General features: G+C 55.6%; 1 long non-coding RNA gene across 1 annotated transcript in view; it reads right to left on the reverse strand.

Annotated features, from left to right (window-relative positions):
• Positions 1-6,219: 6,219 nt before the first annotated feature.
• Positions 6,220-22,644, reverse strand: part of LOC123577739 — a 126,530-nt gene continuing 110,105 nt past the window's right edge. Inside the window, exon 3 of the long non-coding RNA XR_006702055.1 lies at positions 6,220-7,467. This is a non-coding gene — a long non-coding RNA (uncharacterized LOC123577739). The remainder of the gene's footprint in view (positions 7,468-22,644) is intronic.

Here is a 22,644-nt window from a genome sequence, read left to right on the forward strand (position 1 = left end):
CGCGGAACTGGCCAGGCGGCTGAGTCGAGGGGGGAGATCGGCACGCCCTCCGCTCGCCAAGCTGCGCACCCCGGGGACGGCGGCCCGGGAGTCGGCCCTATCTGCCATGGGAATCTGTCTCTGCTGCTTGTTAGCGAGTTCCACAGCCTCTTGGGGACTCAGATTTCTCACCCCTCAAATGGGGCAATAACATCAAGGCGGTGGCGAGGACCGCACGGGATGAGGTCATTTATCTGACTGGCGCAGCATAATCATCGCCGCGGCCAGCATCGCCTGGGCGCCTGCTCTGGGCCAAACCAGGAGCCTTACCTGTGGACTCATGTATGCCCTCCGGCAGCGCTGAGGTGGGGGGGGCGGGGGGGCGGGGCTCTTGCTATCCTCACTCCGCAGACAGGGTGGGTAGCTTTCCCAGCAGCACTCGCTCCGAGTGGGAGAGCAGGGAGGCCAGCCCAGGCAGCCCGGCTCTGGAGCCTGTTCTCATCCTCTGCTTTGGCAGGTCCTCAGTGAGGAAGGATGGACTGGGTGCCTCGCTTTACAGCACCCCGACGGGGCAAACACGAGAGAGGGTGCTTATTCTGGACGCGTGCGGGCCGCTGGGCATTCTTCGTACCACTCCCGGGACACTGTCCCCAGAACGCTCTGAGTCATGTTCTAGGATGCTGTCCTCCAGTTTGCAACACCTGATCTGGGCAGGCAGCCTGTGTGTGCTCGGGAACGGGGGCTGGGAGCCCATCACTGGTGTCGCTGCCGTGGATCTCGGCAGATGAACCCCAGCAGAGCTGGGAGGGGCCCCCGTCACACATGCCTGACCACAGACCCTCCTTCTAGGGTCCAGACTCTGAATCTCAAAGGACACGCACTTTGTTTTTCTTCAGAGCCTGAGGCAGGTGCCCCATGTCAGGCACATAGAGCAGGGACCCAGTTACTTCCTTCTGTGGGAACCGTATTCGTTTCTCATCGATGGCTGCGAGGGGGGATTCGGAGGGCACCTCTGATTAGGGCTGGAGACCACAACAAGATGGAAATGCTGCCCGCTGCAATTTCCTTTAATTTCCTCGAATGCAGTTACCAAGGAGAACGGGTAACTGCAAAGCCCAGAACCACTGTCGGGCCCCCTCGGAGGAAGCTTCCAGCACACGGCCCGCGGATAGTCTGGCCCGTGGATGCGGGATGAGGAGGGGGGAAGCTGGCGCCCACCCCCACCTGGCGCTCCCACCAGCGCCTTCGGGAGGTCCCCTCCTTGGACCCGCCCTGAGGACCGAATGGATGCGGCCGCCTTTTGGATTTGCTGCCCACCTCACCCGGTTTTAAAAACGCACGGGGGTTCCCTAAAACCGAAAAGACATTTGCCACGCCCCTTTCCCCTCCATTTTAAAGCCCGTATGGATTTGAAGGGGAATTTAATGCATGTGTTTCTGATCTGTTTGCTCTTAACTCATCAAAACCTTGTTTCAAAAAAGCCATTTGATGTCCAAGGAGACGTTGGAGGGGCTTTAAATCTTTTCAAAGTCTTCCCTTCCCGGCTTTGAAATGAGATGTTGCCTTCTGCCAAGCGTAAATGAGCTCACCAGCCGAAAAAAGGCTCGTGTTGGGTTCACAGTTGGAGACTCTGAGTTCTCAGCGGGCTGTGAAGCGGGCGAAGTCCCCCTCCTCTGAGGTCCCCTCTCCTCCAGGCAGGACCTGTGTCCTGCGGCCTTGGCGTCGGAAGCTTGCTCACGGGCCACGGGAGTGGCAGGGATGACAGAGCCCTCCTGGCCTGACACCTTGACTCTTCCCCAGGGACAGAGGAATGCCTGGCACACATTTTTGAGTTCCCACATTTAGAGGAATGTCACTTAGGAGTGACTGCTGATCTGTTTTTGAAGTCTGAATTACTATTATTATTATTATTTATTTTTAATGTTTATTTATTTTTGAGACAGACAGAGTGTGAGTAGAGCAGAGAGAGGTGCGGAGAGAGGAATCCGAAGCAGAATCCGAAAATCTGAAACAGGCTCCAGGCTCTGAGCTGTCAGCACAGAGCCCGACGCGGGGCTCGAACCCACAAACTGCGAGATCATGACCTGAGCCCAAGTCGGACGCGTAACGGACTGAGCCCCCCAGGCGCCCCTGAATTATTATTTTTTTTAATTGGAGTAGAGCTGATGGAGTCTGAATTATTTTAAACCTTTTATGAAGGAAAGGTTGAGACATGTAGGAGAGCGGAGAATGCCTCCCCACCCCAGGCTTTAGCAATGACTCTCTCCCTCTCGGTGCCAATCTTGATTCTGAAATGAATCTTGGACTTCATGCCATTTCACTCTTAAATATTTTGACAAACATCTCCAAAACATAAGGAAGAGTTCCTAAAAAAATGCACACCACCCTGATCACGAATTGGCAGCAAAAATTTCTAAATTTCATACTGTATCATGTCAGTGACTAATCTCCTCCCCTCTTTCCCCACCCCCTGCCCGCCCCTCACCCCCTTCTCATAAGGTGTAATTTGCAGATTCCGGACGGGTCTCACTGCTTTGCGATGGCCCAACTAATGGCAGGATCTGCACGAGCCCTGCCCGCGTCCAGCTTCCGGCGGTACACTGTGCCCACAAACCCCCCGTGTTTTGATAACCCTGCTAAAAGTGTTTTCATATTTATCATTTCTTTCTCAGAGCATCCCTTTGGTGTGGCCCAAGAAGGACTGAATAGTTAATTTGACCAAGCATCGTTTGCTGAGTACTTGCCCCGACGGGGGGGGGGCGGGGCCTCTTGGTCTGCTGTGTATCACTTAGCCGTGCCAGCGTGGGTGGGTCGCTTTGTGTCTCCAGACCGCCAGACCAAGGACTACACAGAGGACCCAGACTTGTCGCCAGCGGCCCAGGCCAGGCAAGCGTGGGCTGTTTTCTCTGGTTCGGCAAGATTTCCAAGCACACTGTGTGTCAGAGATCTTATTGTTGGTGGCAATTCTCGCAGCCCAGTGTCTATCGCCTCATGCCGGACCACTCTTATTACCTTCCGGACCCCCGGGGACGGTCGGATCTGCCACCCCGGGTCACAGAGTGGCCTCTTAGAGACTTTCCAGCCTTGACATTTCTGCGATTATGTCTTCGTCTTCACAACGTACACGCAGGTGGTGCACGCACAAACTCTTACACACGCGCATGCTCCATCGCCCCCCGGAGAATTCTATGCGCCGTTTCCGCCACCCGAGAGGTTCCCTCGAGCCCTTCCCCAGTCAACACGCCCGCCCCAGAGGTAACCGCCGTTTGCACAAAAACATTGTTCAATCGTGCCTGTCATTCCCTTGCTCGGGGGGGTCGCACAGTGTGCGTCCAGCTTCTCTTTGTCGGTGTTACGAAACGACGCGTCCTCGTAGGTGTGTGCCCCAGGGGTTCCTTGCTCGCTGCAGCGTGCTGTTCCCATGTACGGACCCTTCCCCCGCACGAATATGCCACCATCTGTTTACCTGTGCTTTCCTAACCCATGCTTGGACTGTGTGCAGTCCCATCACGAGTACTGTGGCTAAGAGTGCTGTCGCACACATCTTTTTGCAGGACGGAGGCCCTCAGGTCTGTCGGGTATGTGCTCAGGAAAGGACCACGGGGCGGTCACGGGGACCCCGTGTGGCCTTGCTGGGTCTGCCGGGCAGCGTCCTGTGAGGCAGGGCCCCTGCCTCCGCTTCTCACTCTCCCCAAAGGCTTCCTGCTCTTCCCTCGCTGCACGGGAAGCACCTGGCACGCAGCGGGTGTCGGGCGAATGCAGCCGGCGTTTGTGGAGGAGGGAACGCTGCCCGACCCCCCTCCGGGCACGCTGTCGCCACGGCCGCTGCCAACATCCGCACCACCCTCACGGACGACACCCGCGCACCGCTCCTTCTGTCCTGGAACCCTTCCAGGCCTCCCAAAGCCCCGTGCCCACCTGGCAGAGGGCAAAGCTGAGGGTCAGTAGAGCAAATCGCTGGGTCCCCGTGCATCCCTCGAAGGGGGGTGTTCCTGAGACCCGTGCGCTCGGTCGTTAGAGCACCCCTCAGCCCTTGGTACCTCCAGCAAGGCCACAGCCAGACAGCCGTCCCAGCCTTTCTGTTCCCGGGGATGGTTTTCAGCGACAAGCGCATTTCTAGACGTCCCCTGGGATGCCTCCAGGGGCTACGGTCTGTTTATAAATGGCCCCTGGGCCTTTGCCTTTACTGGCCTCTATTGACAAATAAATGGCTGACTCACAGGAGTAAAAATACACTTCTGGTTTAGAGTTGTGTAGAGTTATTAAAAGTTTGTTGTGTCTACTCAGATGGTACAGTCGTGCCCCAGGACGAGGCAGCTGACCGACGGCGGGGCGGACGTAAGCTGACTCAGTTCCTGCCATGCGTCGTGGGCCCCGGTGGCAGGGCTCGCGAGGTCGCAGGGGTCGATTTCGCTGTGTGTTCTGGCCGGGCAGGGAGCGCGGATTTGGGGCCAGGAGCCCCCAGCGAGGGCCTCAGCAGCTGTGCGGCTTCTCAGCCGTGTGACCCTGGGCCAGTCTTGAACCTTGTCCCCAGGGCTGTCAGGAGGAGTGCTCAAACACGGCCCCAAACCAGCTGCCAGAGTGAACGCTCTGAGGCAGGGAGAGGTGGCCTGACGTGGGCTTGGAGAGGGAGGCTGGGCCAGATCACGAGAGCCTGCTGAGGATTTGGGGCACACGTTCCGCCACCCCCCCTCCTGTGCCCTGGGCAGACATTGCTAATCGATCACAGTGCTTTCCCTGCGGGGCTGGAGATGCACTCTCGCAGGGCATGCCCCGTGGGATCCTCAGGGTGCGGCCAGGCACGGAAGCTAAAACCCGCATGCCCTTGCGGAGGGGTATGAGCGTCTTCCAAGCTGTGAGCCTCGTTCTACGGGGACTCCTGAAGGTGGCTTTGGTGGACACGAGGCCTCACGCGAGGTGCGCGTGTGTGGGCAACGCAGGAAGTCATTTCCTGTCCCCTCTCGCTGCCAGCCTGACCGTGGGAGAGGACGCCTGTCGAGCGGCCCCGCTCTGTCTTTACCCCTCTCTCAACACTCCCGACCCCCGATGTGACGAAGACAGACAAGCCTCAGCTCAGAGCCTTTGCTGGGCGTCCGGTTAGGGCCGGGACGTACTGTTTGGTCTTTGTGGGTTTTATTCCCATGGTTATTCTTCTCTTGCTGGCTCTACGCTGGGCTTTCCATTGGTACGGGGGACATGAAGTTGCTCGTAAAGGGGGTCTTGTCCAGCGAAGGTGAGTCAGTTTACAGGAGGGTCCAGTGAGCGAGGGTGTGTGTGTGTGTGGGGGGGGGGGTGTGAGTGTGTCTGTGCCTGTGAAGACAGCCTGCGGGTCACGCGGGAATCTCCGAGATGCAGGGGCCTCGGCCTTGAGCTCCGGGGACGTGTGGGAAAGTGTGGGCGGGCCCAGCACACCCTACGGCAGCGGTGGTCTCCCGAGGGGCCCAGAGCGCGTGGGACGTAGGTGAGCGGGGGACCGGTGGGGCTTTGTGACGGGAGAGGAGGTCGAGGGAGCCCCAGAGGTCACCCAGGGCCTGTGCCGTGGTGACCAGTGGCCGGGATGTGTCCCTCGCCACCACATTCCTGGTGCGGAAGGGATGCCTCCGCCGTGGTCTGTCTATTTCCAGACCTCAGTCTTAGTTCCTTAGGCTTTCAGTATTTTTATTATTTTATTTTATGTTTTTACAGTTCATTTATTTTTGAGAGAGAGAGAGAGAGACAGAGAGAGAGAGAGAGAGAGAGGGAACATGAGCAGGGAGGGGCAGAGAGAGGCAGAGAGAGAATGCCAAACACTGTCAGTGCGGAGCCAGATGCGGGGCTCGAACTCCTGAACCGTGAGACCATGACCTGAGCTCAAATCAAAGGTCAGATGCTTAACTCACCGAGCCACCCAGGCGCCTCAGTTTCTTAGACTTGGATACATTTTGGTAAAATACGTACGAAACAAAATTTACCGTCTTCACCATTTTTAAGTGTGCGGTTCGGCGGTGCTAATACCTTCACACTACCGTGCAACCATCCATCTCCGGAACTTTCCCGTCATCCCAAACAGAAACTCTGTCCCCATTAAGCACTGACCCCCCATTCTCCCCACCCCAGCCCCTGGCACCCACCACCTTCCCTCTGTCTGTAGGGATTTCGTATTAGTGGAACCAGGTGTGATTCTTGTCCTCTTTGTGACCGGCTTCTTTCACTGAACATGATGTCCTTAAGGTCCACCCAGCTTGTAGCAGGTGACAGAATTCCCTTCCTCTTTAAGGCTAAATGATATTCCGTTGCATGGGAAGGCCACATGTTGCTTATCCACTCATCTGTCAATGGATGCTGGTTTCTTCTACCTTTTGGCTATTGCGAATAACGCCGCTACGAACGTGGGCGGTGCGAAAATCTCTTTGAGACCCTGCTTTCATTTCTTTTGGGTGTACCCAGAAGGGGGATTGCCGGAGCAAATGACCAGACCCCGATCTTGAAATCCCACAGGCATGAATCTCTAGTGACGTAATTCAGTAGTAAGAGATAGGCCTATGACAGCAGATATTGTAGGGAAGACAGAACTGTCCCAACATCCCTTCAATCATAAGATATGTGTCTGAACTTGGGTTCCCCAGAAGCAGAGCCTGAGGCAAGGATTGGGCATGGCCCCAGGAAGCACTGGTAGGGAAGTGGGGAAGTGAGGCAAGGAAGGGACAGGGGCAACAGACGTGCATTCATGAGGGGGTGACTGCTGAGGGCACTGGATTCAGCAACACCGGGGGCCTTCAGAGATTCTAGAACATGCCTTGGAGTCACCCCATCCACTGGGCAAGGAGGTATTTAGCCCCTGATTCTAGTTCACAGTTGGCTGCAGGCTGCTCTGGGGTGGGAGGGGGTTGCTCTTCCTGGACAGGATGCGGGCTCTTGGGCAGCCCCTGCCTCAGTACAGGTGGCCTTCAAGGCCCCCCAGGAAGCCCCCCCAACTCCAGTGGCTGGAGGAAGGGTATGCTTAGCTCCAAACTCCCCCCAGATCAGTGCCCTCCGCTTGGGCTTCTGCTCCCTCTCGCCGGGCAGGCACGTGGACCTTCCTATGACTGTGAGAGACGGGCAGGGTTTGCTGTGCGAGTCAGAGAGCAAATCCTAAAACACTGGACCAGACTGCAGGTACTGTCGATACCAGGCCGGCAAACGGCGGCCCAGGGGCACCTCTGCACTCGACACTCCCACCGGACACACTTCCCCTGCACCTCGGAGCCTGTCCGGGCGAAGCCGGCGTGTGGGAGCAGGCCCTGCTGTGCCCCAGTACCCCTCCACCACCTTGCTTCCCACTCAGGCAGTTTGGGGCCAGAGTCAGTGGGTCTCTGGGAGCAAAGCCTTCTCGGGGAGGCCACGGGCAGCGGCACGGCCTTGGGGGGCACCTACCTGTTGGCGGTTTTCGTCTCTCAGTCTCCCGCGTCCAGAGACCAAAGAGCTAAGAGCTTCCCCGCCGGGCTGCGCTTGAGGGATGGACTGTTGCAACTGTGGGGAGACGGGATTTAACATTTCAGAGACAGAAACGGCCATCCGAGAAAGCTAAAATGATGTGTTTTGGCCCTGTCTCTAACCTTTGGAACGGTGCCCAGCTTCCGACAGTCTGATGCCGTTCTGGGGGAGGAAACCTTGTGTTGAGGAAAAGCACATTTGCTTCTGTTCAGTGTTCTCTCTCGTTTTGCAACTTTCATTTCAGAGACCACAGACACGGCGTCTCTGGACGATTCTTCAGCCTCCCCCCGGACACCCAGGTGGTCAGCGCTGGCACGTTCTTTCCAGGAAGACACAAGGAGGAAACGTTTCCTGAGAAACTAGTCTGGCCTCTACAATCCTCGTGGCTCTTTGCAAGAAAACACGTTCCCACAGTGATTGGAAAAAATTCTCCCAGTTAAGTCCTTTTTATCAGAAAGGGATATTATCCCCCAAGTGACCAACTTGCAGAAAACAGACGTGTCTTGCGATTCACAGAATGAACGTTGGCTGTGATTCCCCGGCTCTTTGAGAACAAGTCAACACAGGTCACTTTTAACGTTCCATTTAGAATCTTGGGATCTGAATCCGGCGCAAAATGTGGTCTAATTTGGGAAAAAAAAAAAAAAAAAAAAAAAAAAAACTAGCACCAATTTCTATGAAAAGCAGCTGGTTGAGTCCATTGCAAAGTCAAGGCTGATGGGTTATTCGTAAGAATATCTGCCTGCTTTTTTCCCCTCTTACCACTCTTTTGAACATTAGTGTTATATTCACATGAATGTACACAGTAAACATTCTTTTGAGAGAGAAAGAGACAGAGAGTGTGTATGGGAGGGGCAGAGAGAGAGGGAGACAGAATCCCAAGCAGAATCCCAAGCAGGCTCCAGGCTCCGAGCTGTCAGCTCAGAGCCCAATGTGGGGCTCGAACTCATGAATCATGAGATCATGACCTGAGCCGAAGTTGGGCACTTACCTGACTCAGCCACCCAGGTGCCCCTAAGATCTTATTTTTAGGTCGTCTCTACACCCAGCGTGGGGCTCTTACAACCCTGACATCGAGAGTCGCACGCTCCCCCAACTGAGCCGGCCAGGTAGGTGCCCCACGAACATACACATTTTTGGTCTGAATGACGGTGACTCAAGTCACAGAAGGGAAGTAGGATTGGGGCTCACTGAGTCCCTGGTAACCTTGAGCCACTCTTTGAATCTGGCCTCTGTTTCTTCGTTTGTCATACAAATGGTCTCAACTAAGTTGTTTTTCTCGTGCTACTGCTTATGAAGAAGGAAATTAACGTCGTTAGGGGTAGAGATTTATGCGACGAGTGCCTAGAAGCAGCACTGTCCAGAACCTTCCGTGATAATGGAAATGTTCTATGTATCCCACGTGAGTGCTCTCTGCTTGGGCAGCTGCGGGCCACATTGGGGAGAGCAACGGAGGGACTGGGTTTTGAAACCCATACAATTTAACTCACTGAAAGTTCAGTGGCCACATGTGGCTGGTGACGTGGTACTTAGAAAGCCTGCAAGCTGGCAAACAGAGCAGGCCTCGGTTTTCTCAACAGAAAAAGAGAACTTTGGATACATTAGGGCTTCTCAAAATCTTCCACCAAAGTGCAACGTTACAGTCGGAATCTGGTTAGGAAAACAAGCCACTCCAAGTATTTCAAAGACAGGGACTCAGTGTAGGGAACTGGGTGTTTTCAAAGCCTCCGGAAACCCCGGGGAGCGGGGGGGTGTGTGGAATCAGGAGAGGCTGGACCCAGCCTTCGGGTTTGTTACCCTAAGTGCAATTCAAAGACTCAACAGGTTGGTGCTGCTGCCCAGAATGGCAAGGGAACACAGGGACCGTCACAGAAACTCCCATGTGCCAAAGCCCGCGAATCCTCTGAGGCTGCCAGCCAAGTGGGAGTGGCTTCTGCCTTCCGAAGGTCACAGGAGAGTTTCCCATGGGCGGCACGCATGCAGCAGACAGAGCTCTGCAGCCGGGAGCCGGGAGAATCCTGGATCTGTCGTCTAGCCCCCAGGCGACATCCGGCAAACGCTTCTAACACCACCGGAGGTGAATGTGTGCCCCAAGATGGGAGGGGGTGCCGCGTGGTGGGGCCCTGCCCCACGGACAGGACTGACATCTGTGCCTTTGCCTGCTCGGGGTCTGTACTCCATCTGGGCGCCATCCCTCCCCTACACTCAGTCCATTCCCTTTGGGTCAGCTGCTTTATGTTTGTGTCCAGAAGTGGCCTGGGGATTCAGGCTGGGCAACGAGACGATTAGCTCATACGCCTCCTGCCAGAGGGCTGGGGTCAGGGACGGATATGAACCCATTTAAATCAAAGAGACTCAGTGGTCATGGACCACTGGGTAAGGAATTTCTCTGTTTGCCTGGGGGAGCTTAAGGAGATAGGATGCAAGGCAGGAGCTTAGCAGCCATCCTGCCTCCATGAGGGCAGTTTCTGACTGTCAGTAGAGCCAACAGATGGGAAAGCGGAGGTAACAGATGGGGTTATGGTGTGAATGCTGTATCCTCCCAGATTCCCATGTTGAAATCCCGAGTCTCAAAGGGGTGGTATTAGGGCCTGGGGCCTTTGAGAGATGATTAGGCGGTGGGGATGGGGCCATCACAAATGGGATGACTGCTCTCGTGACAGGGACCCCACAGGGCTCCCAGCCCCTTTCACCCTGCGAGGACACAGTGAGAAGGTGCCCCGCTGCAGCCCAGGAGAGGCTCCTACCAGAGCTGCTTAATCACTTTCCACAAAAAGGAATTAGAAAGCAACGTGGCACATAGGTTATTGACTCTGGTAAACTTGGTACACTTCTTTACTTAAACTGGATTCAAAGCACTTAGAGAGGGTGTCTGGGGTATCCTTCCTGCTCTCTGCAAAGTGAAGAGAATGCAAATATTTGCCATGTCTTATTGTTAGCAGAGAGGAAACCTGCATCCAGGAGAATAATAGTAAAATAAACTCTTAATAATAAAATAAACTCTCCAAACTTCTACACAGAATTAGCAGCTGAGTTTCAAAAAAACGCTTTGGTAGTTTACTTTATTTAAAATACTTCCCTCCACCCCAACAGCAAAACTAATTATTTTAATTAATTAAAAAGTTAATTAATGAAAATTAATATGTATTTGCAAAAAGTTGAAGCATTACAGATGTATAGCAGATTTTACTTCTTAAAGTGTTCATTCAAGTCACTTTCCGGGATTTTAAACTGTAATTTCATGCTAATTATTTTTTATCCACTTCTTATATTTTATTTAAACATGTTCTTAAATAAACGAGCAACATAGGTTTTAAAGTTTTAAAAATAATATTACATTTATAACGTAGGGAGGGTCGGTTCCCGCTTTCAGGATCATCACGTGAAGAGATTTTGGAGGCTATTTACGTGAATGCCCAGCTTTATGTTATTTTTCTTTCTTTTTAATAAAAAATGAGGATGGACCTTACTGTTTTATTCCTTCTTTTTCACTTAATGACAGACTTTGGGCATTCTCCATGCTTACACACGGGTCTTTCACTCTTTAATGGTTGTAGGGTTTTCCTTTGGGTTGTAGTTTATGTAACCAAGCCCCTGCTGGCGAACATTCGGCTTGTTTCCAGTGGTTTGCTGTCACGGATGAAGCCACGGTGAAAATCCTTGCGTGGTTATTAGGAGAGTGTTTCTCAGGATAAACTTCCTGAAGAAGAATTTTAAGTCAGAGAATAGGGGCTTCCTTTAAAGCTACTTACTGGCCATAACTGTCACGCCCCTCACAAAGTTTGCGTCCCTCGGCGGGCACTCCCAAATGGATTTCCTTATCCCACACCCTACCACGTAACGTGTGACACCTGTACGGCTACCTACATTCACAGCTGGGGTTTTTAAAAGCTTTTTTTCGATGGTTATTATTTATTTTTGAGAGAAAGAGAGAGACAGAGCGTGAGCGGGGGAGGGGCAGAGAGAGAGGGAGACACAGAATCCGAAGCAGGCTCCAGGCTCCCAGCGGTCAGCCCAGAGCCCGACGCGGGGCTCGAACTCACGGACCGCGAGATCGTGACCTGGCTGAAGTCGGACGCTTAACCGACTGCGCCACCCAGGCGCCCCTGTTTTTTTGTTTTTAACAAAACTCTTGGCCATGTCTCATTTCCTTCAGCTGCTATGGTCCTCACAGAACAAGTGAACCACGGCCCCTTGAGCATGAGCCGCCAGTTCAGAGCCTGCGGTAACTACTCATGTCACCGCCACCATCTCTCGGTCCCGTGGACAATCCTAATCTACCCACAGCACATGGGCTGACGTGCTCAGCCTTGCCAAGCGTCCACGTGCTGGCAGGGTAGCCAGAGGCTCCCAGAACTTGGGAGTGCCTCTTCCTGTTTGACTCTCGGGACGAACACAGTCTCAGTCTAAGACAGCAGAACGGTAAGAGAAGCACCTTCTTCCCCTGGATGGTGAGAAGTCGCCCATGTGACCTTTGGAGTCGCCATATTGTTTTCTCAAAACCCAGGAAAAAGGACCATCTCGATCTTACGTGGCTTCAGTTCTTGGAGGCCTCCCGGAGCCCTGCCTTCACGCCCCTGCTCCCGCTGTCTGCGGGGTCTCTCTCTCCGTCCAAGCCCTACGCCTCCCTGTAGCCCGGGTGTCCGCATTCCGCCTTGACTTCCTGCCCTGGCCCCAGCTTCCCATGGGGGAACGTGATCCCCATGCCGTGGGCGAGGGCTCCCAGCTGAGCTCTCAAGGGGTATTTCCCATCATCCCCTGTGGAACGTCCAGCCTCCGCATGACAAGAGGTATCGCTTCTTCAGCTTGAGTCTCAGGGCGAAAACCTGGACAGGTCCCTAGAGATGGCCCGCTGAGCCATGCAGGAATCTGCGTCCCCTTTCCATCTCCTACTATAAAGGCCACAGGTCAAATAGGCTTTAGCAGCCCACCAATCCCCCACCCCCCCCCACCCCCGCCACCTGTCTTGAAGTCACTAGAGGCTGGGGGAGCCCTTCTTGGCTGAGGGCATGAAAACAAGTCTTCTGGGAGGATTTATGGGATGCTTTTCTGGTCTTCACTAAATTTCCCCCTTCACCCTTCTTTTTATCTTGAATATGGATATGATGTCTGGAGCTGCAGTCACTCTGCGTCTCATGAGGCGTGGCAGAGAAAACCACAGAGACACGGGATCTGTCTACCAACCGTGCTGGACCACACTGTCTCCTCTAGCCTTCTGGTCTTGTGAGAAGATGAACCTGATTATTTATTTATGTGAAGTTTATTTATTTATTTTGAGAAAGAGACCAGGGGAGGGGCAGGGGGTGGGGTTGGGGGAGAAAGAGAATCCCAAGCAGGCTCCGTGCTGTCAGCACAGAGCCCGACTCGGGGCTTGATCCCACGAAATGTGAGATCATGACCTGAACGGAAATCAAGCATCAGGCGCTTAACTGACTGAGCCACGCAGAAGCCCCAAATCTCATTTTTTAAAGCCGCTGTAGTGAGTTTTCCGTTGTCTGCTGTAGTTAAACACGCTCTTAAAGGACACACGTGCTTAATAAATACGATGTATGCGTCTAATGGAATATAGCAGAGCCATTAAAGGGATGACATTGCTATTACCTTTACTGATGCCAAGAAGTTACCATGATACATTACGTGGGTGGGGGAGGGTCCCAAAGAGCATTTTTACAATCGCGTACATAAGAGAACATACAAACATACACACCCACACTTACGTTCATGAATTTCTATCTGTAAGAGAGAAAGTCTGGAAACATAAACAGAAAATGTGGGAGTGTGGTGGGATTTAAGGGTGTGTCTTTTTTTCCTCTCGGGGCTCTAGCCTCCGAAAATGACAAGATCTGAGGGTCATCTGAAACCTGAGATGTGGGCATGGAGTCCCCGCTGGGCAAACACGTGGCCCTCCCCCAGAGAGGCGCCGTCCCCGGCCCCAGACATGCCATTTTAGCGCCACAGTCACATGGCCCATTTGGAAAGGCCCGTCCCTGGTTTCCTTCTGTCACCGGCAAATACCGAAACGTCGACATGGAATGGTTCAGTTGCACCTGTCTGGGGGACGGGGGGCAGCAGCCAGCAGACAGTCGGGGCGTCGGGGCTCCGGTCTCGGCCAGCTGGGGGAAGCACCTCGAGCTGTTAGGGGTGAGCCTTAACTGGGCTGTAGGCTCAAGGCTGTTTATGGTTGTCCCCGACTGCAGGGCAACCGGGGGCATTGCCGGCTTGGCGTGCTGGGTACAGCGAGATGGGCGTCCGGGAACGGAGACGCGGGGAGGCACGAAAGGACATGCACAGACAATGTACTGCAGCGGAGGTAGCAGCCGCGGACCCGCGCCAACCCCACCCCCCACCCCGTGACACAGTGAGGGACTAACTCAGGAGTTTGTCAACAGTGGGAAGCTGGTGGGCTGGTTAGCAAGAATAAAGCAGGTTAGCCCGTTAATGCGAGTCTCCACCCTAGAGGTCAGCTCTGGGAGCACAGGGACTGTTTCTGGGCTCCCAGAGGGGAACAGAGGCGGGGGCAGCTCCCCTCCACCCCGCTGCACGCAGAGCGCCATCGGCCTCACTTGTGGTGCTGGCGACACCCCTTGGCTCCTTGCCCTCATACCAGCTGCATCTGTTCTCAGACCTCCAGTCCCCACAACAGTGCCGTCCAGGAGAACTTTCTGCAACCATGGAATGTTCTAGAACCACACCGTCCCGTGTGGTCGCCACATGTGGTTATCGGAGCACTCGAGATGTGGCTGGTGTGACTGAAGAGCCGAGTGTTTATTTTCATCCAGTGTTAATGATTTTAATTTAAATAGCCCTGCGTGGCCGGTGGGTTCTGTGTTGGACAGGGGGACCCGAGGCCGCTGGTCTTTGTTCCCCGACACCAAGGCAAGGGCCTGGCAGAGAGCAAACCCTGCAGTCAATGATGATCTGGTCTGATCTGCTTCTTCCCTGCTAATTTGTTCAGATCCTAGACTTGCCAGAGTTAAGTGGAAGGTTCTCTCCTCAGCATGTGCCCCTTATCTCCCTGAATGATGCTGACCGGCCAGGCCCCGTCTGAGTCTACTCTCTGGACACCTAAAAATAAACAGTAACTCTTCAAAATAATAAAATGTGCAGTTACTGCTCAGAATTTTCAAATGGCCTCATCTATATCTGTCTATGTCATCCAAAAGTGTATCTACATCATCTATCATCTGTGTTGATATCATCCATTACCTTGTCTACACACTATCTACCTGTTTTATCCATCCATCCACCCCTCCATCCCTCCATCCATCCCTCCCTTCCTCCCTCCATCCCTCTATCATCCCTCCCTTCCTCTCTCCCTCCATCCATCCACCCATCCATCCATCTGCCCATCCATCCATCCGTCCCTCCCTCCCTTCCTCCCTCCATCCTTCTATCCATCCATTCCTCCATCCATCCCTCCCTTCCTCCCTTCATCCATCCATCCCTCCCTCCATCCCTCCCTTCCTCCCTCCCTCCATCCATCCACCCACCCATCCATCTGCCCATCCATCCATCCATCCCTCCCTCCCTTCCTCCCTCCATCCATCCCTCCCTTCCTCCATCCATCCATCCATCCATCCATCCATCCATCCATCTATCCCTTCCTCCCTCCCTTCCTCCCTCCATCCCTCCCTTCCTCCCTTCATCCCTCTATCATCCCTCCCTTCCTCTCTCCCTCCATCCATCCACCCATCCATCCATCTGCCCATCCATCCATCCATCCCTCCCTCCCTTCCTCCCTCCATCCATCCCTCCCTTCCTCCATCCATCCCTCCATCCCTCCCTCCCTCCCTTCCTCCCTCCATCCATCCCTCCCTTCCTCCCTCCATCCATCCCTCCCTTCCTCCCTCCCTCCCTCCATCCATCCAATATGTGGATGTTATCTATGTATCCACCCATTTGTATCTATCTATCTATCTATCTATCTATCTATCTATCTACCTATCGTCTATCATCTATCATCTCCAGCCAGCCATCATCTATTCAAGTCAGGATGTAAGCAAGGTCCACACACATTACACGTGACATCAGCACCGCACTCTTCATTACTAGGCTGTTGGTCTCACCCCTGGAGCAGAGACGTGAGTGTAATTGGGGACCCTCCCATTTCCCACGCTGGCTCACTTGGGGAGGGATGACTCCCTCGCCCCATGTCCTGTCCGCCGCCTTATCTCTCCATCGGTTGTTGAGGATGTGCTTGCCAAGCTTGGAGCCCAGAGCCCAGAGCTGGCAGCCGGACCATCTGATACGACGCCTTCGGGGAGATTTCAGCACCTCGTCATCCTTGCCGTCCCGGCTCCAAGCACTCGGCCCAGCCCACTGCCAAGCACAGCCGTCAGGCCCCACAGCCCTGTTTCACATGCTCGGACACGGCCAGGCCACGTCTAGACAATCCCCAGCACCCAGGAAAACACCCCGGGTCCGGTCAGACTGGATTGAGCCTGACTTCCCGGAGGCCGGGAGCCCATTTCGGCACCGATAGCCCTGAGTGCAGTTTTCGGGACTTGTTGCTCGAGAGGGCGGGCCTTCCCACTGAGACAGGGGACTGGAAGGCGGCCCTGTCGCAGCTAGGAAACAGATTTCCGTGAGAGCAGTTCGCTGTTTTCTTTTCTCAAAAGGTGAAATTGTTGTTCTAGTTTCTCCGCCTTGCACCCCCCTCCTGCCCATTCTGTCACACCTGTTTCATTAAAGCCTGGCACAGTTCTAGCCGTACTATTTACTGTGTGCGTAGAATGCCTCCTTCGATCCTCAACAATGACTGCTGTGTCTTATCGTTCCTGTCGTATGTGGATGAGGAAGGGAGCCCAGAGAGGTTAAGTTACTTGCCCAAGGTCACACAGCAGACCTGGGGTTTGAGCCTCAGTCTTTTGAACCCAAAGTTAGGAAGGAACTGATTGTTTAACAGACCCTTTTCCTTCCTGGATGGGGAGGCCCTGGGACATTCAGAGGTGGGGGAGTGGCAGAGCCGGGACGGAGCCTGGGAGGACCCCAGGGATGCTATGGGGACAGGGACCCTCTCCACAAGGCCCTGCCCAGCCTGTGGGCCAGGCTGCCAGGGGTCCTTTTGCTCCTCTGCAGCCTGAGCTCCATGTGCCACGGGGACAGAGTCTTCTTGGGATGTTCCTCACGTATCTCATCCCAGAGAGTAAAAACAGGTGGCCACCTGCCACCAGAGCTCTTGACCGAGCCTGAATCCCAGTCAAGGCCCCAGGACGCACGTACCACCCCCCTGTCACCGATGAGGAAACTGAAGCTCACAGAGCACAGGGACTCACCCAAGGCCCCGCGGCCAGGGATGGGATTCAAAGCCGGGGGCTCCCGGGCGTGTTTGTACCCATTGGAATAGCCACTCTCCGCTCTGACTGAAGCACGTTAGAACCAACTGTAGGGCATCCGAAAAATACAGACGCCTTTGGATTCCTAGAGACTCACAAACAATTCGTCCGGGGTGGGGTCTCAAAGCTCCCCAAAGCTTCTTGTGTTCAGCCAGGGTCTAAGACCCCGATGCTTACGGTGGGGTCCCCGGGCTGACGGCATCACCTGGGAGCTTGCTGAAAACGTAGCCCCCGCCCCACCCAGACCCTCTGAATGGTCAGAACCTGCATTTTCAACAGACCCCTAAGTGCCTTTCCCGCTTGTCGTGCCAACGGGAATCACCAGGAGCCTTAAAAACAACCAGCCCTCCTCCTGACTCTACCCCACCCGTGGGCTCTGACTTAATCCATGGGTCTAGGGTGTGACCCAGCTCTGACCCTGGGGGTAGCCCTGCTGAGCTGCAAAGCTGAGGACTGCTAGTTCGGGGCCACTTGTTAAATTAGACTTCCAAGAATGGGTGGTCCTCAGAGTGTCCCTTTCTTTAACGTAGAAAGTATTTGCATTTATTAACCGAACGAATGAAAAGAAGTCGCGACACAAAGTGACTGCTTTCTAGGGCTATCACCTTTCACCCACTTGGTCCGGATTTGGGATGTCCCTAGCCACCCGCTTCTCCCTGCCAACCTGGGAAGAGCGGGCACTCCGCCAGGAGATGTGAACTTAGGGAAAAGTGAATCTTGTCAAGAAAATGGTAACTTTGGGGAACACAGTTCTGGAACACTTATGGCTAATGGATTGTAAAATCAATTGAATGACTCATAAGCAGTGTGTGTGTGTGTGTGTGTGTGTGTGTGTGTGTGTGTGTGTGTGTTTTAATGAAATGGAATAGAATAAACAAGACTAGAATAGAATAGAGAATTCCAGACCACATCAGAAGTGGCAAGAACATGGTTTTGGTTATGCTGGGGTGAGGTGCAAAGCATGTTTCTCATCGTGTGTGTGATACAGGCAGGAACAGAAATCCACCCCGGGGGGGGGGCGCATTTTTATGACATGTTCTCTCTTAACCATCATGATCATCCTACGCCGTGGGTATTCTTCTTGTCTTATTTTAAGGGGAGGAAGCGGGGGACAAGAGGACTTCTGTGAGTGTCATAAAGCTGCAGAACCAGTAAGGGGGAGACAGCACCGACCCTGTCCACCTGCTCGTCCAAAGCCGTGCCCCCGGCTGCCCCTGTGGCACCGAGAACCAGGAGAAAGTAAGGCTTCATGGTGGCTGAGCTTCTGGAGCCTAAACGCCCCTGTCCACTTACGGAAACCGCCAACCATGGTCACAGGGCAGGGATTACACTCTAAGGACCCGTTTGTGGAGAAGACAGTGGACCTCCATGCTTCAGGAAACATCTTGGCTGCGTTTGCACGGGGTCCTCCAACAGAGTCCACCCTGGGAGCGGCAGGCGGCCTCGTGGGAAGCCCACCCAAACCCTCGACCTTGGGATTCTCCTGTCGGTCTGTGACTTCGTCTCCGCTCGACCAAAGCCACTCATCCCTGTAGTGTCTCTTCCCGGCACCGTCACTGTGGATCGGCCCCACGTCTGCAATCACCGGTTCCGACACCCACTAGGACCACAGGCTCTTCTACCTCCCCAGCCCCGATGCAGGGACCCCTCATCCTCGCTGAGGCTTCCGTGTCCTGACTTCTCCTCTTCGTTCCTGACGGTCAGTCCCTTCCTGCCCTTCCTTTTTTTCCTTCCCGGCTAGAGTCTCCACGGTCTAGCACTTTGATGTGTCGCTTACCAACACACTCAACGTGGGCGGCTCAACGTGGGAAAAGGCAAGGAAAGGAAGAGGAAATGAATTCTTCCCCGGAGCCTCTAGAAGGAAGGCAGCCCGGCCAACACCTTAACTTCAGCTCCGGAGAGCCGGTGCCGGACGGACGGCTGACCTCCAGAACCGTGTGAGAGCGGATCTCCGTTGTTTGAAGCCGCCAAGCCGGTGGTAGTTGCAGCAGCAACAGGAGGTCGACACGGTCCTCTGCTTTTGTGAAGTTACGTTAGGGTCTGTGGCACGGGCGTTGGGTGTGGCTGGCGGCCTGCCTGACCCCCGGGTCCCACGTCTACTTGCATGCGCCCTTCTTCCAGAGGCTGCACGCACCTGCTGCTTCTCCAGAATGGCTGGAGCCACCTCACCTGGAGGGGCCTGGGGCTCGTGGGCCTCGTCCCACCATCAGGGCAGTCTGTGGCCCACGGCCAGCGAGTGAGAGGTGCCACAGTCCGGGTGCACCGAGCGACTGGGTGCCGCGGACGCTCCAGGGCTCCTGGGGGCCAGGCTGGGGCCCCCGCGCCCTTGCTCTGCTCTGCTGTTCCCCTGCACACCCCCGCCTGCTTCCTTCCCTCCTCAGACGGTCTCCTGAGATCGCTGCTGGGACAGTGCGACAGGATGCCATCTAAAGATTAAGCCACGGCCTCTTGGTAGCCAACGGAGTGCACCCAAGTGTCCCGAACCCAGCTCCGTCCCGCCCTGTGTGGCCGAGGTAGCCTCCGAACGAGAACGTGAAGGCACATTCTAGTTGCTAATTAGGAAAGAGCCTGCTGGAAAGGGAAGCACGTCGAACCCCAACAACAGCTACAATGGGCTGAGCATCGGCTGGCTTTCGAGGTCTCTGCACGTTTTCACTTTTCCTCCACAAGGTGACTGGGGTCATTCACTCCCGTTTTCGGACCAGCATCTTGGGGCCAAGTAATCCCACCAGGGTCAAATAGCCACTGTCTGGGAAGGCCGGGATGTCCACCCTGGTCGTGCCAGCTCCCTCGTCTGCACACTCTTCCTCCAGACACACTGTCTCTCACACTCCTGTCCTTGCTCAGAAGTAAAGGGTCCTCATGGGTTTACGAAATGATGAGATTCGTTCGGGTGAATGAAATGTTCTGGACTCTCCACGGAGGCCAGAGAATTACAAGGGCCCTTGGCTTTGGGAAGGCTCAGGCCCCACAGTTCAAACATGTCACTTCCCACGGGCACTTCCCAGCCAGACCCTCGGAAACTAAGCCGACGAGGTCATGGGTTTGAGGAGGCAGCGCACAGAGAGCAAAGGTCCCGGTCTCGAACCAGCCCTGGGTCGTGAAAGTGGTGAACGGGGACTTGGGAGCCGAGGGCGGCAGACCCTCCCCCCCCCATCTGTCATGAAGTTAAACACACAGGTATTCAGCCCAGCATTTCACTCTGAGCAGTCACCCAAGGGGAATGAAGACCTGTGTCCCTGCACAAACACTTGCTCATTGCTAACAACCCACGCCGGGAGGAGCCCCAGGGTCCACACACGGGGGAGTGGACAGACACAGCGGGGCACGTCCACACAGTGGAGTAGCACTCAGCAGTAAAGAGGGGCCAGCTACGGCACACGCAGCCGGAAGGAGGCATCCCGGGGACTGTGCTGAGGGAGGAAGCCAGACACCCAAGGGCCGGTACTGTGTCTCAGGATGAAAGAGATTCTAGACAAAGCAAAGCCAAGCAGTAGTGAGAGCCTGGGGCCAGGGATGGGGACGGTGGGGGCTGATGGCAAAGGGGGCCCGTGCAGGTCCCTGATGTGATGGAACGTCCCACATCTCAACGGGGACAGGGCTCACCTGACCGCACACACGCGTCCAAGTTTATCAAGCTGCACACGTAAGACAGGCGCCTTCTATCTTACGTAAATTACATCCTGAAAGAGTTGATTTGAAGAAATAGGCCCGCTCGCAGACAGATCTGGGTGTGAGTGGAGAGGGCCTCCGACAGCGACAGGGCTGGGGCAAGTGTGTGAGCCCTGGGGGTTGGTTTGCCCCCGGGAGGGCAGGACGCTAAGGGGGCGGTGGGGTCGCTGGGCCTCTGTCTCTGCAGCCACTGCCCAGCACGATGGGGTGCGGCCTGGCCTCCAGAGTACGCGGCCAGAAAATCCCAGTTCCCAGGCTGCCCTGGGTCCTGGCGGGAGCTCCCAGGGTGCGCCTCTGTGTTGCCAGGTCGATCCGCGGTGCCCTTCAGGGCTCCCCGATCTTGCCTCTCCCTCTGGAGTCTCCTGTCGAGGAACCAAGGCCCTCTCTGCCCCTGGCCACTCCCAAACTTGTGTGTCTTTTCACTCTGGGTTGGAATCCCGACTTTTCCGTCTCCTCTCCAGGCGTGGACCCCCTCGTCCCCACGGCTGCAGCTCACTTCTGTAGAGGCGGAGCTGGAGCCCCAGTCCGCGGTCCGGGGACAGGCGCCTTCCCAGCCCTGGCCCTCCTGCCAGGTGATTTCAATTTGCCGTGACCTTGAACAAAGCCTTGTTCCATGTGAATCGTATGTGCATCCGGTTACGTTTTAATTACCGACTCTGGTCCGAGAGAAACCCAGAGCAGCCCCCGAAGGCCTGGTTCCTGCCACCTTCTCGCCTCGCCCACAGCCTCCCGGTGGCTGAGGCCTCCAGCCCTTCTGGCCCCGTCCAGGTGCTGGGAGGTTTACGGAGCTGACGCGGTGCTGACCGTGGCTGCACGCTTTCGTGGGGCAGGGTGATAGCACCCGGGCCACGTGGACGCTGTGCACACGCCGTCCATCCGACCCTCGCGCCGGCAGCGTGGGCCCCTGATGCCGGCTGCGTGGTCGGATTTGAGTCCTTCACCCTTCAGGTGTTCTCGGTAGCATGGCTGCAGAATCAACGACTCTAACACTGAGTGGCTTGTGACAACGGAGGGCTTTTCCTCTGCCTATGAGTCTGCAGGGTTCGCAGGGACCGCTGGTCTCTGCTCCGTGCCTCATCTAGACGGCGTCTCCCTGTCTTCGCACAGCCTCTCCAATGGGTCGCTCCGGCATGGCGGCCACGAGGAAGCCGGATTTCCCACGAGGTGGCTCAGGGCTCCGGGAGTTCTGACAGCCCAGGGCAGAAGCTGGAGGCCTTTTGTGGCCTAGCCTCAGAGGTCACCTGTGTCGCCTAGGACCAGCCCTGACTCAGGGCCCACAAGGCACGGGTCACGGGTGGGCCCGTGTGTGCCAGGTCCTGGGCTAGCCGTGAACTAACCAGAGGGGGGCCAACACTAAACAGAAGAACACCCACCGAACCGAGTGGCGAAAGGTGCCGGGAAGGCAAATGTGGCAGGACCAAACGACGGGGGACGGTGGGCAGTGAGTGATGCCACACAGGGGAATGGGGATAGCCTCTCAGAGGGTGGGCGTCTGAGCGAGGTCCGAGGAGCATGGGGAGGGAGGCTTTCTGGACAAGAACTCCCAGGCAGAGAGAGTGGAACAGCCAGTGCCAAGGTCCTGAGGCAGGTATGACCCTGGGGCCCTGTTTGAGTGCGACCGGCAAGGTGGTCAGTGTTTGTGGGAACTTGCCAAGACCTTGAGTGCAAAGTGAAGCGGGAAGCCCCTGGAGGGCAGAGGGACCACATGTGCCAGGTTCTTAAAGAGTCACCACAACTCAGAGCGTGAGGGGCTAAGGGACCAGCTCCCTGAAGTCTTCATTTTCCAGGTGAGCACGCTGGCTCAGAGGCTCCGAGACAGATCCTTCCTGCTGTTCCCTCCACCTGCAGCCCCCCAGGCCTCACCCTTGCTGGTCAGGCTCATCGGGGGCAGCTCCTGAGGAGTCCAGCCGCTGCAGGAGGGCTGGTGCCAATGCTGAAGACTGAGCAACACGGCCGGTGTGGGGCCGGTGACGGTGACCCTGGGGTGCGAGAGGCCGCGGGGGTGGACCCCGACCGATGGGGCCAGCAGAGGCGTTGGTGATGCTGAGCCCGAGCCTGGCCTCCATTACGGGTGTGGCCGCCCTGCGACCTTTTGAGAGCTCGTGAGCTCCCACAGATTTGGAAAATGTGTCTCTAGTAAAGATGAGGGGCCAACACGACGGTAAAAACCTCCAACAGGCTGGGCACTGCAGGCTGCCCCCCGGAG

The sequence above is a fragment of the Leopardus geoffroyi genome, chromosome E2 (genome assembly GCF_018350155.1).
Source record: "Leopardus geoffroyi isolate Oge1 chromosome E2, O.geoffroyi_Oge1_pat1.0, whole genome shotgun sequence".
In the NCBI taxonomy this organism is placed as follows: Eukaryota; Metazoa; Chordata; class Mammalia; order Carnivora; family Felidae; genus Leopardus; species Leopardus geoffroyi.